Source organism: Condylura cristata, unplaced genomic scaffold (assembly GCF_000260355.1).
Source record: "Condylura cristata isolate star-nosed mole 26May11 unplaced genomic scaffold, ConCri1.0 scaffold00021, whole genome shotgun sequence".
Classification (NCBI taxonomy): domain Eukaryota; kingdom Metazoa; phylum Chordata; class Mammalia; order Eulipotyphla; family Talpidae; genus Condylura; species Condylura cristata.
This window is the reverse complement of record NW_004567122.1, coordinates 16,223,469-16,235,927: the sequence shown is the minus strand read 5'-3', so window position 1 is coordinate 16,235,927 and position 12,459 is coordinate 16,223,469. Positions and strand designations below refer to the sequence as shown.

The 12,459-nt window shown below is 34.7% G+C and overlaps 1 long non-coding RNA gene across 1 annotated transcript in view; it reads left to right on the top strand.

Moving 5' to 3' along the window:
• Positions 1-3,581: 3,581 nt before the first annotated feature.
• Positions 3,582-12,459, top strand: part of LOC105853916 — a 151,725-nt gene continuing 142,847 nt past the window's right edge. The window contains exon 1 of the long non-coding RNA XR_001145657.1: positions 3,582-3,704. This is a non-coding gene — a long non-coding RNA (uncharacterized LOC105853916). The remainder of the gene's footprint in view (positions 3,705-12,459) is intronic.

Below are 12,459 nucleotides of genomic sequence, written 5' to 3'. Positions count from 1 at the left end.
GGAATTTCTGTTTTCTCCATTGGGGGTTTATCATGTACTGTCACTGCAAAGTAGATTGTTTCTCCAGCAGATTGTGTCTTCTGTATTCAACTCAATTTTAATGGCGGAAGTGTTTAATAGAGTGGGAATCCCTATAGAGATGCCCATTTACTTTTGAAAATGGTAGCACATGTAGTGCCTTGGCAATGATTTTAGACTGTGTGTTCTGCACCATCCCAGGCTGGGTAGGTTCACTGTGGGTTCAGGCAGTTTAAAAGAGAACCTTGGAGCCATGGCATCCTCCCCCTTCCCCCCACCTCCCCCCACCCCAGGTTATATTAATAGTATGCAGGGGAAACAGGCCAGGAGAGAAAACAGAACTTAGGCCCCCTGCGAATCTCTGCAGTGATTTCCTCAGGGCTTCCCTCTAGCGGTTCACGCTGCACACTCCTCTGTGTGATGCTGCCCTAGGAGGTAGCCTGCAGGCCCAGGTGCCTATCCTCCAGGTGGCCATCACACAGGCGCACAACACCACAGGCTTGACTAACAGCCGGTGGGTGGGAAAGCCTGACAACTTCCGTTTATGCTACACTATGATTCCAAATTCCCATTGTCCTTTTTACCCCCTTTTTTAAAAAGATGGTTCGCCCCCCATACCATCGCTAATTGTAATTTGCAAGTATGTCTATGAACAGAAGTTAATTCAGAAAATAATTTTTCCCTGCTGAGGTAAATTAATTTTATTGTATGCAAGAGCATCTTTAGATGAATTTCATAGCTTTGTAAACTTTATGTATTTTAAATTAAATTCAGTAGTAACCTTGTCTTCAAACTTCAGTTATTGAGTTTTTTCTTTGGTGAACTTACATGTGATAATTCTTGTTCTCTTCACTAAATCAACAGTCCTTAAAGTAAAGGAAATAATAAATTTAGTATAATTTATGTGTTAAAAAATGTTTTAAAAGATCTTGCCTGAATGTTTGAAAACAAATATTTCTGAGGAATAGCCCTCCTCTATTTTTTTCCACACACAAAATATAATAATAATATAAAAGATTCTACTTTTTCTTATTTATATTTTTATAATATTGTGATCCTACTTTTTCTTATTTATATTTTTATAATATTGAAAATAGTTCCTAAAATAACCCCAACACTATTTCTTTCAAGGCAGAACTATATAAAATGCTTAAAGAAAAAGTCATTGAGCAACACAAAGTTGCCATAGATGTGATCCTCCCGATTTAACATGCAACTGAAGCACCTGCAGAATTCATTAAAACACAGATTGCTTGGTCCCTCCCCCAGTTTCCAAATCAGCTGAGAATTTGTAGCTCTAACAAGTACCCAGGTGATGCTGTTACTGCTTTCCAGAGACCATACTTACGATGTATTGCTCTCTATTTTTCCTGAGAATCACTTCTAAAGTTGATTTTATAGCATTAAACTGTTAGGCTCCAAATAATTTCAAAAGGAAAATTCCTGGAAAACTGAATGTATTCTTAAATGAATGAAATTTCTAAAACTAATTTGAAATAAATTAACTTATTTTCACTTGCAGAAAATAAGTTATGTATGTATATAAAAAAGAAACTCACAATAGTATGTATGTATGTATATAAAAAAGAAACTCACAATAGTATGTATTTGGTTTTGCATTTTTCAGTCCTGCCTTTAGTAGTCTACAGCATCTGAAATTACTTTCAACATATTCAGTCACTTACTGTAAGAGTATTTACTGGAAGCCTACTTCCTGTCTCCATCCCATCAATATGAAGTTTACGGTTATATTTGCATGACAGTGCATCGGCTGTGGTTGTACTGATTCTTATAACCATTTGAATCTCAGAGAAGTCTCAGTATGAGGGTTAGGATTAAAATACATCGTGTTAGACTTCCTCCATAATATAAAATACTGTGACAACACTGCATTTAATATTTGAGGAAATAAAAATTTTTAAACATCTTGTTCCAATTGAGAAAACAGATGAACAGATTATAAAATTAAAGGGAGGAACTTGATTTTTTTCAAGCAAGGTGTTGTCCCTTCTCAGAGCAGTTCTTCTGCAGTCGCTAATTATTCCTAGTCATTTACTGTCTACATATTTATGCATACAGTTTATGTAACATTTCCTATGTGCTAGCTTCGTATTTATGTATATTAATATTTAAATTTTCTGATCACTTTGTTTATATTGATTCTCTGTAATGATCTCTAAGTTAGGTTCTATTAATACACCTACTTTTAGATTAGAAAATAGGCTCAGAGAAGTCAGACAAAGCTGGCCCAAGCTGCACAGCAGATAAATGATAGAGTCATGCTGTGATTTTAATGATCTGGCTCCTGAGCCTACTGTTTCCCCCATGAAATGCAACAGATGTATGTGATGGCTCTGGCACTAGTCATATATTGTTGTTTCTGTTTGCATTTTTTTTATACCAGGTAAATAGTTTTGCAGTTAATAGTAAGGTCTTTGAAGTCAATTTCTGTGTTTAACAATTCTTGTATTCTGTGTCAAATATAATACTTTATGTATAATAGTTTTTTGTTTGTGTTTTAAAGACCTATTCATCTATGCATACAAGAGCTGGGGTACAGGGCAGAGGTGTAGGGGGTGAGAGGATTCACCAGAGACAGAGAGGGAAGCAGAACAAGCAGAGTGAGATGCACTGATGATGAGAGCAGTGGATAAGACAGGAGAGGTCTGCTGTGCCACGTGGAGCCTATTTTCCCTGAAATAAAAATCTTCAGATATAAAGAATATACATATATGAGTTGCTATAAAATATTGTTATTATTTAAATGGTCAGGCTGACCTCAAGACTTGAAATTAAATCATAAAATATTTTATTATTTTAAAATAATTTATTCATTTACATATTACATCTTTTTGTTGTTGTTGTTTTTGCTTTCTTTCCTCAGGTGTAGGTCCCATAGAATTTCCACCACCATTTCACCTGTGCATAGTCACCATCGTCCCTGGTGCTCTTCCCACCCTCAAAAAACAACATTTAAATTTAGCTTTAACACAGATGCCCCTCTTTATTATACTGATTAAGCAGCAGAGAAGTAGAAGATGCAAGTTACATATGTTAGGTCACTTGTATAGTTTCAGGCACCTAGAAAAAACAAACTCAGATATTTCAACTCATCTTTAAGCCTTTCTTCTTTTCCCACCCTAGTATAGTTTATTCTCTTTGCTTTTTAAGACTGTACTTCTTGGTCTAGTGTAGACATACATTTTAAAATAAGTTATAGCTCTTTCCAAGGAAATGTGATTTCACCAAACAAATCTAATCAACCACCCAGATTTTTAGATTTCCTAGTAGGAGATATAGAAGACTTACAGTTTGTTCTTTCAAAGTCACATACAGATGTTTGCATGAAGTCACATGGCCCTTACATAGGTTTGCCTTTTCTGTGTAACAAATTTATAACTAATACAATGGCTTCAGTCTTACAGTGTCTTAAGCCTTTTGTTTAGCAACTTCTTCTGCACTGGCTGAGCTCAGCAGAATTGACTAATTCCTGCATTGTTATTTGGGAGGCTCTTGGGACCTGGTTAATTATGGATGTTTTTATTCGCACGGCCTCTATTTGATGCTGCCTTGTTTATCCTCAGTTGGGGTATAAATACCACTAGACCATGTGTCTCTCATCAGGTAGTCTAAACTGAACATGTTTTCAAGAAGGTGGTAGAAGAAGATGCAGTAGCAGCAAGGAGGTAAGCTCTCACACAGGGGATTTTTCACCCCATATCAGTGTTTGCTAAGGTCTTATTTACATGGCAAATTAAAATGGCCAGTCTAGATTTAAAAGGTGGGAAAATGGATTCTGTCTCTGTGCGAGAGGCAGGATAATTATCTAAAGTATTAACAATTATCTGCATATGTAAGTAGGATTTTTACATTACAGCTCCCGTAAGTCGTTTATGTTCATGACTCCACTTTATTCTCTCCCACTCACTTTTAAACAACAACCTCTTTATTTCACTGTTGAAATTTCTTTCTTAGTGCAAGCAATGACCTCCTAATTGCTAAGTCTAACATTATCTCTCCATTTCTTCAAACATGCTTGATCTCTTCAGCAGTAATGAGGTTTGGTTGAAATTCTGTACTTCTCATCCAGAACTGAATTCTCTTGACTTTTTACCTATTTATATTTGATTTGTTCCTTATTCTTTGTTCTGTTTCTGTTTTTTTTTCCATCTTATCCCTCAGTAGCAGAATTATAAATTCAGTTAGTACTTGATTTTCTTTTTGTTCTTTTTGTTCAGTGGCCTGTATGAATAGCTAATCTAATTCACTTTCTATGACTCTAGTGCCCATTTCTGTGTTGATAACCTTTAAAATCTTCATCAATAATTTTGCCACTTCTTGCTTCCTACATTCATTTTTCTATCTACAGAACAGCCCATGAATTTTTAAAATTGAAGCATAATTCACACATACCATTGTATTTATTTCAGATATACTATGTAATGATTTGATATGTGCCTGTATTTTGCAAATGATTACAATATGTTAGCATCATCACCATAAATACAGTGTTGACAACTTTAAAACTCACTTAGCATCATTCAAATATTTAACTACTATATTAACTTTACTATCCTCATGTACATTATATCCCTATGTTGGTTATTTTGCAAACAAAAGTTTATACCTTTTTACCTTTTATATTTTCTCTACCCGACACTTGTGGTAACCACTCTTCTCTTTACCTAAGAGCTTGCTCTTCTGTTTTTTGTTTGGGAATCCAAATGTAAGTGATATCAGACAGTGTTTTGTCTTTCTTCCTCGACTTCATTTCTTTAGCAGAGTGCTCTCAAAGTTCATTCATGTTGTTACAAATAGCAAAATTTCAGTCTTCTTTTATGACTTAATACTATTTCATTGTGTGTGTGTGGGGGGGGGAGTGAGTGGTTATGTGTGTGCTTCTTCCAAACTTACTTTTCCATTTGTTCATCCAGAGACACTGACATAATTTTCATATCTTTATCACTGTAAATACTTCTGTAATGAACATTGGGGTATATATGTAGTTCTGAGTTACATAGTTCTGAGTTATGTAGTTCTGAGTCACTGTTTTTGTTTTCTTGAGTAACTACCCAGTCGTGGATCATATGGTAGTTCTGTTTTTAAATTTTTGAGAAACCTCCATGTTGGTTTCCATAGTAGCTGCACCAGTGTATGTTCTCAATAACAGTGTACAAGGATTTATTTTCCTCCATGTCCTTGCCAATACTTGTCTTTTTTTTTTATGGTAGTCTTTTAACAGGTATGGGACAATTTCTAAGTGTGGTTTTGATTTGCATTTCTCCAATTACTAGTGATGTGCAGTATGTCTACATGAGTCTGTTAGTCATTAGGATGACTTCTTTGGAAAAAACATCTATTAAATAGTCTGCCCATTTTTGTTCCTATGTGCTATTGGGTTTCATTAACTTTTTGGTGTACATTTTGCATTTTGGTATTCAGTCCTTATTGGGTATATCATTTGGAAATGTGGTTCCCATTCAGTAAATTGACTTTTCATTTTCTTGATGGTTTCCTTTAGAGTATGGAAACTTTTAAATTTGATGTAGAACAATTTGTGTATTTTTTTTTTGACCTTTACTTTTGTTGTTAAATCCAAAATATCATCTTTGGGACCAGTGTCAAGGAGATTATAGCCTATGTTGTATGTCTTGTAGTTTTATAGTATGTCAATTCTGTAGCCCATTTGAATTGTTTTTTCTATGTGATGTAAAATAGTTGTCAAGTTTTATTCTCTTGAGAGTGGCTCTCCAGTTTTCTCAACACTATTTATTAAAAAGATTTTTTCTTCTACTTCATAGTCTTCTTTTGTGGTAATTACATGTGTGGACTCTCCTATTTTGTTGAACTATGTGTCTATATCATCATGTTTTGATATTATAGGTTTGTAATATAGCCTGAAATCAGGGAGTGTGATGCATTCAGGGTTTTTTTTTTGTTTGTTTTTGTTTTTGCTTTTAAGATTACATTGACTTCTTGAGGTCTTCTGAGTTTCCATTCAAATTTTAGGGTTGTTCTATTTCTGTGAAACATGTCACTGGAATTTTGGTAAGGATTGTAATAAATCTGTAAACTTATTTGACTAGTGTAGAAAAATTTATTCCTCTAATACATGAGCAGGAAATCTTCTATTTTGGTGTATCCTCTTCAATTTGTTTCATTAGTATCTTACAGTTTTCAGTGAACAGATATTTCACCTCTTATTTAAATTAATTTCTGGGTATTTTATTTGTTTGTATAAAACAATACCAAAAAAAAAACAACACCTTAGTGGGTTGGGAAAAAAACCCAGCCATTTGTTTAGTTTATGATTTGGTGGCTCTGCAGTTTGGTCTGGGGTCACTGGTGGCTCTTTAGACCTAATGTAGTCTTGTCTTATGCATCTATTAATTTGCTGGTTTGTTCAATAATGGCCAGTCCAGGAAGTTCTCATATGAGTATATGGTAATTGACTAGCTGAAGTCTGGAGAAATGGAATAACTGAGTTTTGTGTTCCTTGGTGTCTAGGGTGCTAACTAGGGCTTATTCTTATGATGGTGATTACAGCAGATCCCAGGAGTGGCAAATGGGAACGTGAAATGTATGGATGCTTTTTACATCTCTGGTTGTACCACAACTTGCTAACACCCTATTGTCCAAAGCTTTTCACATAGTTCATACACATGTAAGGGATGTGAGAACTGGCACTTCTTCTTCAGTGGAGAAATGAAGAATTGTGCCTACCAAATCCTGGAAATATTCTCAACCCAGTATCTATAGTCCAAGATTTTCAGCTTCTATAGAAGTTGAGGTTCTATATTACTTTTCTCACATCTACATTTTTGAGGATTTTTTTTCCAGAGTAATCTTTAATTCTGTTTATTATTTATATGAAAAAAATATATATTCTGGATACAAAAGTAACACAACAAAATCACCACCTGACCTTTTAAGTCTTATTGTGCTTCTGATAATATATGAACCTCCGAAGTTATTGAAGTTGTTCTCTTTGGTTACTATTCTAAATATCTGCATAAAACGATGCAGGCAAAACATGTACATGATAAATATTGTAGAAAACACCACTGTTTGCTTCACAGCAGGTCCACTTTTCATAAATATTTATGTGTATATATTAGTGCTTGTAGAAGATAATGGTATGCTGGCTCATGAAGTAGCCACTCTATCCCTTTCTGACATACTTTCCTGAATTATTGAATCTTAGAAGCTAAATTTAATAAGTCAAAAAAAAAAAAACGGTAAATTAAAAAAGGACTACACTGAATTCCCAGACTCCTTGCAGCTTAAGTTCTTCATGTAACTTGAGATCTATCAGGCAGATTTATGCCTGAGATCAGGAAGGTGGAAGTAAGTTTCATTACATATAGCTAAAAGCAAGGTGAGATCATTGGGGGAGAGGATTTTGATTCTTTGGGTATAACTATAAAATATGTCATTAATAATACAAATGCATATTTGGCTTTGATCAGCTTGACTATCAACAGGAAACAAAGGACACACTGTATATTTAAATGGGGCTAAGTGAAAAGGTCTGGGCAGTAGGCAGCAGATCCCAGTATTTCAGCAAGAAGCATCTTCCAGCAGTCGCAGAAATGCCCCCTATCATACCTTAAAGGAATGAGATCTGAGTAATATTACTAGAATCCAGGGAGAAAGTGGTCTGTAAGGTGATTTGCCTTGTGGAACTCAGCCATCCTGGGGCAACTTAACACAACAGTCACCTAAATGAACAGATGCCATAAGCTTGCTCTCATTTTTCTCTACAGTCTTTCCCAATAATCTCATTGCTCCAACAGAGGAGGAGCTTACAGGTATCATTAGCAGATTCATGGATCTTGGAAAGTAAGCCACTCTGGAGAGGAAGAGCAAATATCTGGGTCAAGATCCTTGTAGTTGTCAAGTGTTTAAGCCACAGTGTATACGATGGCAAGTAGAAACCACAGTAGTGGTTTTACTGGAACAGCACTGAAAATCTGTTCTGTGTCCAGTTTTCTTGGCCATCATCAAATTTGCTTCTGAGGCTGAGAAAGGAGTATTTCCAGCAACCCAATACCTTTAATAAATTCCTTTCTTCTTTAATGGGATTTTGTTTCAGGAAGAAAGAGCCAGATTTATGTAGTGAGGGTAAGAATGAGTGAATGAAAGGATAAAGTGAAAATAATCTATGATCTAACTTCAAATTATGAAATCAAATTAAAACAAGATAAGCATAATTTATTTGGGTGATGTTAATATTCAATATAGTAATGACAATTTTAAAAAATTATGTATGAGATGTATGAGAAAACTGGCAATTATTCTTCAAAGATTATTACAGGTACTTTTTTATATATTGGTTACCTACTATAAATCCCAGAGGCTTGTGTTTACATGATAAACTTCATTGAGATTTAGACAAACTCCCCATATCCATGCTAATTTGGTGTCACTAACTCCTATTTGAATCTCTTGAGAGATGTCTACCCTCCCTCTAGGGGAAAGAATACTTTCCCATAAAATTTAACAAAGTTTATATTTTGGAGTCAGAATTGTTTATCAATCTACATAAAAAGAGTTTGCTTTTGCTGAGATGTCTCTAAACTTACTAACTAAATAGCAAAACTGATCATTTTCTTCTGAATTTATGACAGTTTGAGAAGTGTCTGACTTTGCATCAGAAACTGTAATTTGCTTTCATTTTAGTTTTTGAGCTGCAGTAAGTCACACATTTCCAGGAGTCTATTTGAAACATGAGAGAAAAAGCTGCCACAATTCTTATATAAATTGGGAAGCTATATTGAATATAAACCATTAAATTTATATTAAACTGTGCTTAAACATTTTAAAGCTGTGAGCAGTAGAAAGACAGTATATGTGATAAGGAAAAAAAATACATAAAGGCATATTATGCGTACATTTTATCATTCTTTCTATAATTTCTAGGCCAGGCTTCAGCAACATGTCTTTAATAACAAGAAAGTAAAAATATACGTTATTTTAAGTCATCTTGAGGCAAGTGGTTTATAGATCTATTTCCCCAGCACCCTCCATGTAGCTGCATCCGGCCTCAAGTAGTTTTGGGGGATTGAATCAACTTTTCTTCCTTTCATTTTTTGAAAAGAAAATCATTGTTTTGTTGAGAATTAATTGAATATAAAAACATAGTAAAATCATGTATCCCAAAATACATTTTTTCAGATTAGAAACTAAGCATGGAAGTTACTAGGAATAAAGAGGGTACATGGGGAATATAACTAAAGGGTACTTAAATGGTCATAGTGTCCCCCATGTTTTGACTGAGACGTTTCGCTTCTTTTAAAGAAAAATCATATAATGTAGAAGATAGGAACCCAGAGTATACACTGGAAAAAGGACAGTCTCTTATACAAATGATGGTGGAATAATAGGATAACCTTGCACAAAAGAGTGGAACTAGTGCACCAAATCTTTTACCTTATAAAAGATTTAACTCAGGAAAATTAAATAATTGAAGGTAGGATCCAGAAACCACACAACATGTAGAAGAAAACACAGGGAAATAATTATGCCATTGACTTCAATAATGTCTTTGTGGATTCATCTCCAACTATAAGAGAATCAAAAAGGAATATAAACAAATGGGAAGATAGCAAATCAAAGAGCTTCAGTATGACAAAAAGAAACTACCATTAAAAAATAGAAAGAAGCCACACTGAATGGGAGAAAATATTTGTAAATTATACATCTGACAAGGGGCTGATATCCAAGATCTATAAAAAACTCAAACAAATCAACAGCACCAACAACAAAACTATCAAAAATGGACTGAAGAGGACCATCCCTGGTGGCACAATGAGTTAAAGTGCAGCACTGTGAAGCTAGCAGCCACTGCAGCACGAGTTCAATCCATGACCAAAGAGGTGACCCACATGGCACAGCAGACCTCTCCTGTCTCACCCACTGTCTCCCTCAGCAGTGTACTTTGGCAATCTGCCTGTTCTGCTCCCCATTCTGTCTCTGGTGAATCCTCTCACCACCCCTGCATCTCTGGCCTGTACCCCAGTTCTGTATGCATAAATAACAAATCTTTTTTAAAAAATAGACAAAAGAGGCCCTCCCTGGTGGCGCAGCGGGTTAAAGCACAGCACTGAGAATCTAAAGCCACTTCCACATGAGTTCGATTCCCGCCTGCCCCGGAGGTGACCACATGGCGTGGCAGACCTCTCCTGGCCCGCCCGCTGCTCCCCTCAGCAGTGTACTTCATCGATCTGCCTGTTCTGTTCCCCACTCTGTCTCTGGTGAAGCCTCTCGCCGCCCCTGAGCCTCTGGCCTGTACCCCAGTTCTGTATGCACAAATAAATAAATCTTTAAAAAAAAAAAAAATAGACAAAAGAACTAAACAAACAGTTTTCTGAAGAACACAGAGATAGTAAATAGGCACAAGTAAAAATGCTCATACTTATCAGGTAAATAAGAATCAAAACAATGAAATATCAATATGCCTTTAAAGGGCTAATTTGTTCATATCATATATAAACATATAACTGTAACCCACACTCTGTAATAAACAGTTTAAGAAGTCAAACCATTGTTCATGGCTACCAGTACAATATAATAGTACAAACTGACTAAACGTATTAATTGAATAGTTGACCGGGTACCTAAATTTTGTCCCTGCTTTCAATTTGAGTTCAACTGGGAAAATTAGCCCACCAACAGGTTTCCATGCTAAAAGCCACCCATGAGTCCTGTCATTTTCTCACTGTAAAGCTTTTCATTTTTCCTGTTGCCTTTGATTCACTGCCAAGCACAAATGATGGTGACTGATTTGCTTGCCTCAGCAAGTTTTGGATAAATACTTTGTTTCTTATTTGGGTGACTCTCATTTATTTCCATTAATATTAAGGTCTTCCTCTCTAACCACTTTGAACTTATATCTATTTTGGTTCCTATCATTATACGAAGGGATAGCTTGTTTGTTTATCTGTCTTCCCGTGAGACTGAGATACTGAAAGGAAGGTGCCTTAATGTATGATAATGACTTCTACGCAGCAGCTTCCCAGAAATACTTACTCATTTATTTGTTGCATGAATAAACTTTATTCTTAGTATTGTTTCTTGTAGTAGATCACCAAGGGATATATTACATGGACTCAAATTTCAAAATGCTCACAGTTTTTCATTTTTCTAGGTAATATTTGCATAAGCAGTTTTGGTAATACCTAAATATAATGGGCTAATTTCTGAAAATAAAATAGCATGTTTTTAAAATTCAGGAACAGTTATTTAGATACAGTGTTTTTACTTGTTTCATAAAATTTTATGACCCATTAAACCATTTTGCTCTTGCTCAATTTTAGATCAACACTTTTTAGAAGTTTTATTTTAGTTTGCTGTTAATGGAAATTTATTCCCACAATTACATTAAAATCTTAATGTTCTGGCATAATACAGATACTTAGAAGCCATATATATTTGCTTTTGTAGAATAACTTTATACTATGATTTGTTTTTAAATTTCTAGTTTAGGTGAAAGAAGAGGAAAGATTTAGAGGAAAGATAATACTTCAAAAACATTTCTTTTTTACTTTTGATTGGAGGATGTTTTACTTTATTTAGTTATAAGAAATGATAGTAGTTCTCCAGAGCAGGCTACCAGGGAAGGGAATAGCATACATTTGAGCTTAGACCTGAACTTCAGAGGGTAACTTTGCCCTTAGACTCTTCCTGAAATACCAGTATGAATTATTTCACAAAACAGAAATATAATACCTACAACAATCTGATTTATGAAGAAAATAATACACATCTGTGAAAAGATCTAGGAACAGGGACAGAATATGCAAAATCTGACTTTATTCTATTTTAAGTCAGTCATATTAATTTGATTTAATATTTTTTAAATTACTGAAAAAGAAGAAACGTGGGCAAATAAACTATGTGTAGACTGTTAAGTGAGATATCAAATATCTGTAAGTGTTAGAATGATCCTCCAATACTCTAGGAATTAGGAAAATTAAAAGAGTAATAAAATATATTTTTACCTCTGTCAGTTGAAAATGTAAAAAAATATTCATATCCAATGTTAGAAGGCATTTCTCTTCTGTCCTTAAGTCTTCCTTTAATTGTTGGCAATATTGCAACACTAATCAAGCACAGTCAGCACATTCTTTGCCTTCATGACTAGCATTCTTGATGAGTATAGACCATTTATTTTGGAGCATCTTTCAAACTGGATCCATGTCATATTTACTCATGAATATAAATATATTCACGAATGTGTGTGTGTGTGTGTGTGTGTATTTACTCGTAAATAAGGGCAAAGGTTACCATAATAATAAATAAGGTAACATTATTTTTTATTTCTGATATTTTGTGAAAGCTTCTGGTTGATGTTTTGTAGTTGAGAATATTGCTTAAATGTACTTGCTATGTTGAGCTCATTTGCAGAACCCTTACATTCGTGATTTTTATTCCCACCCA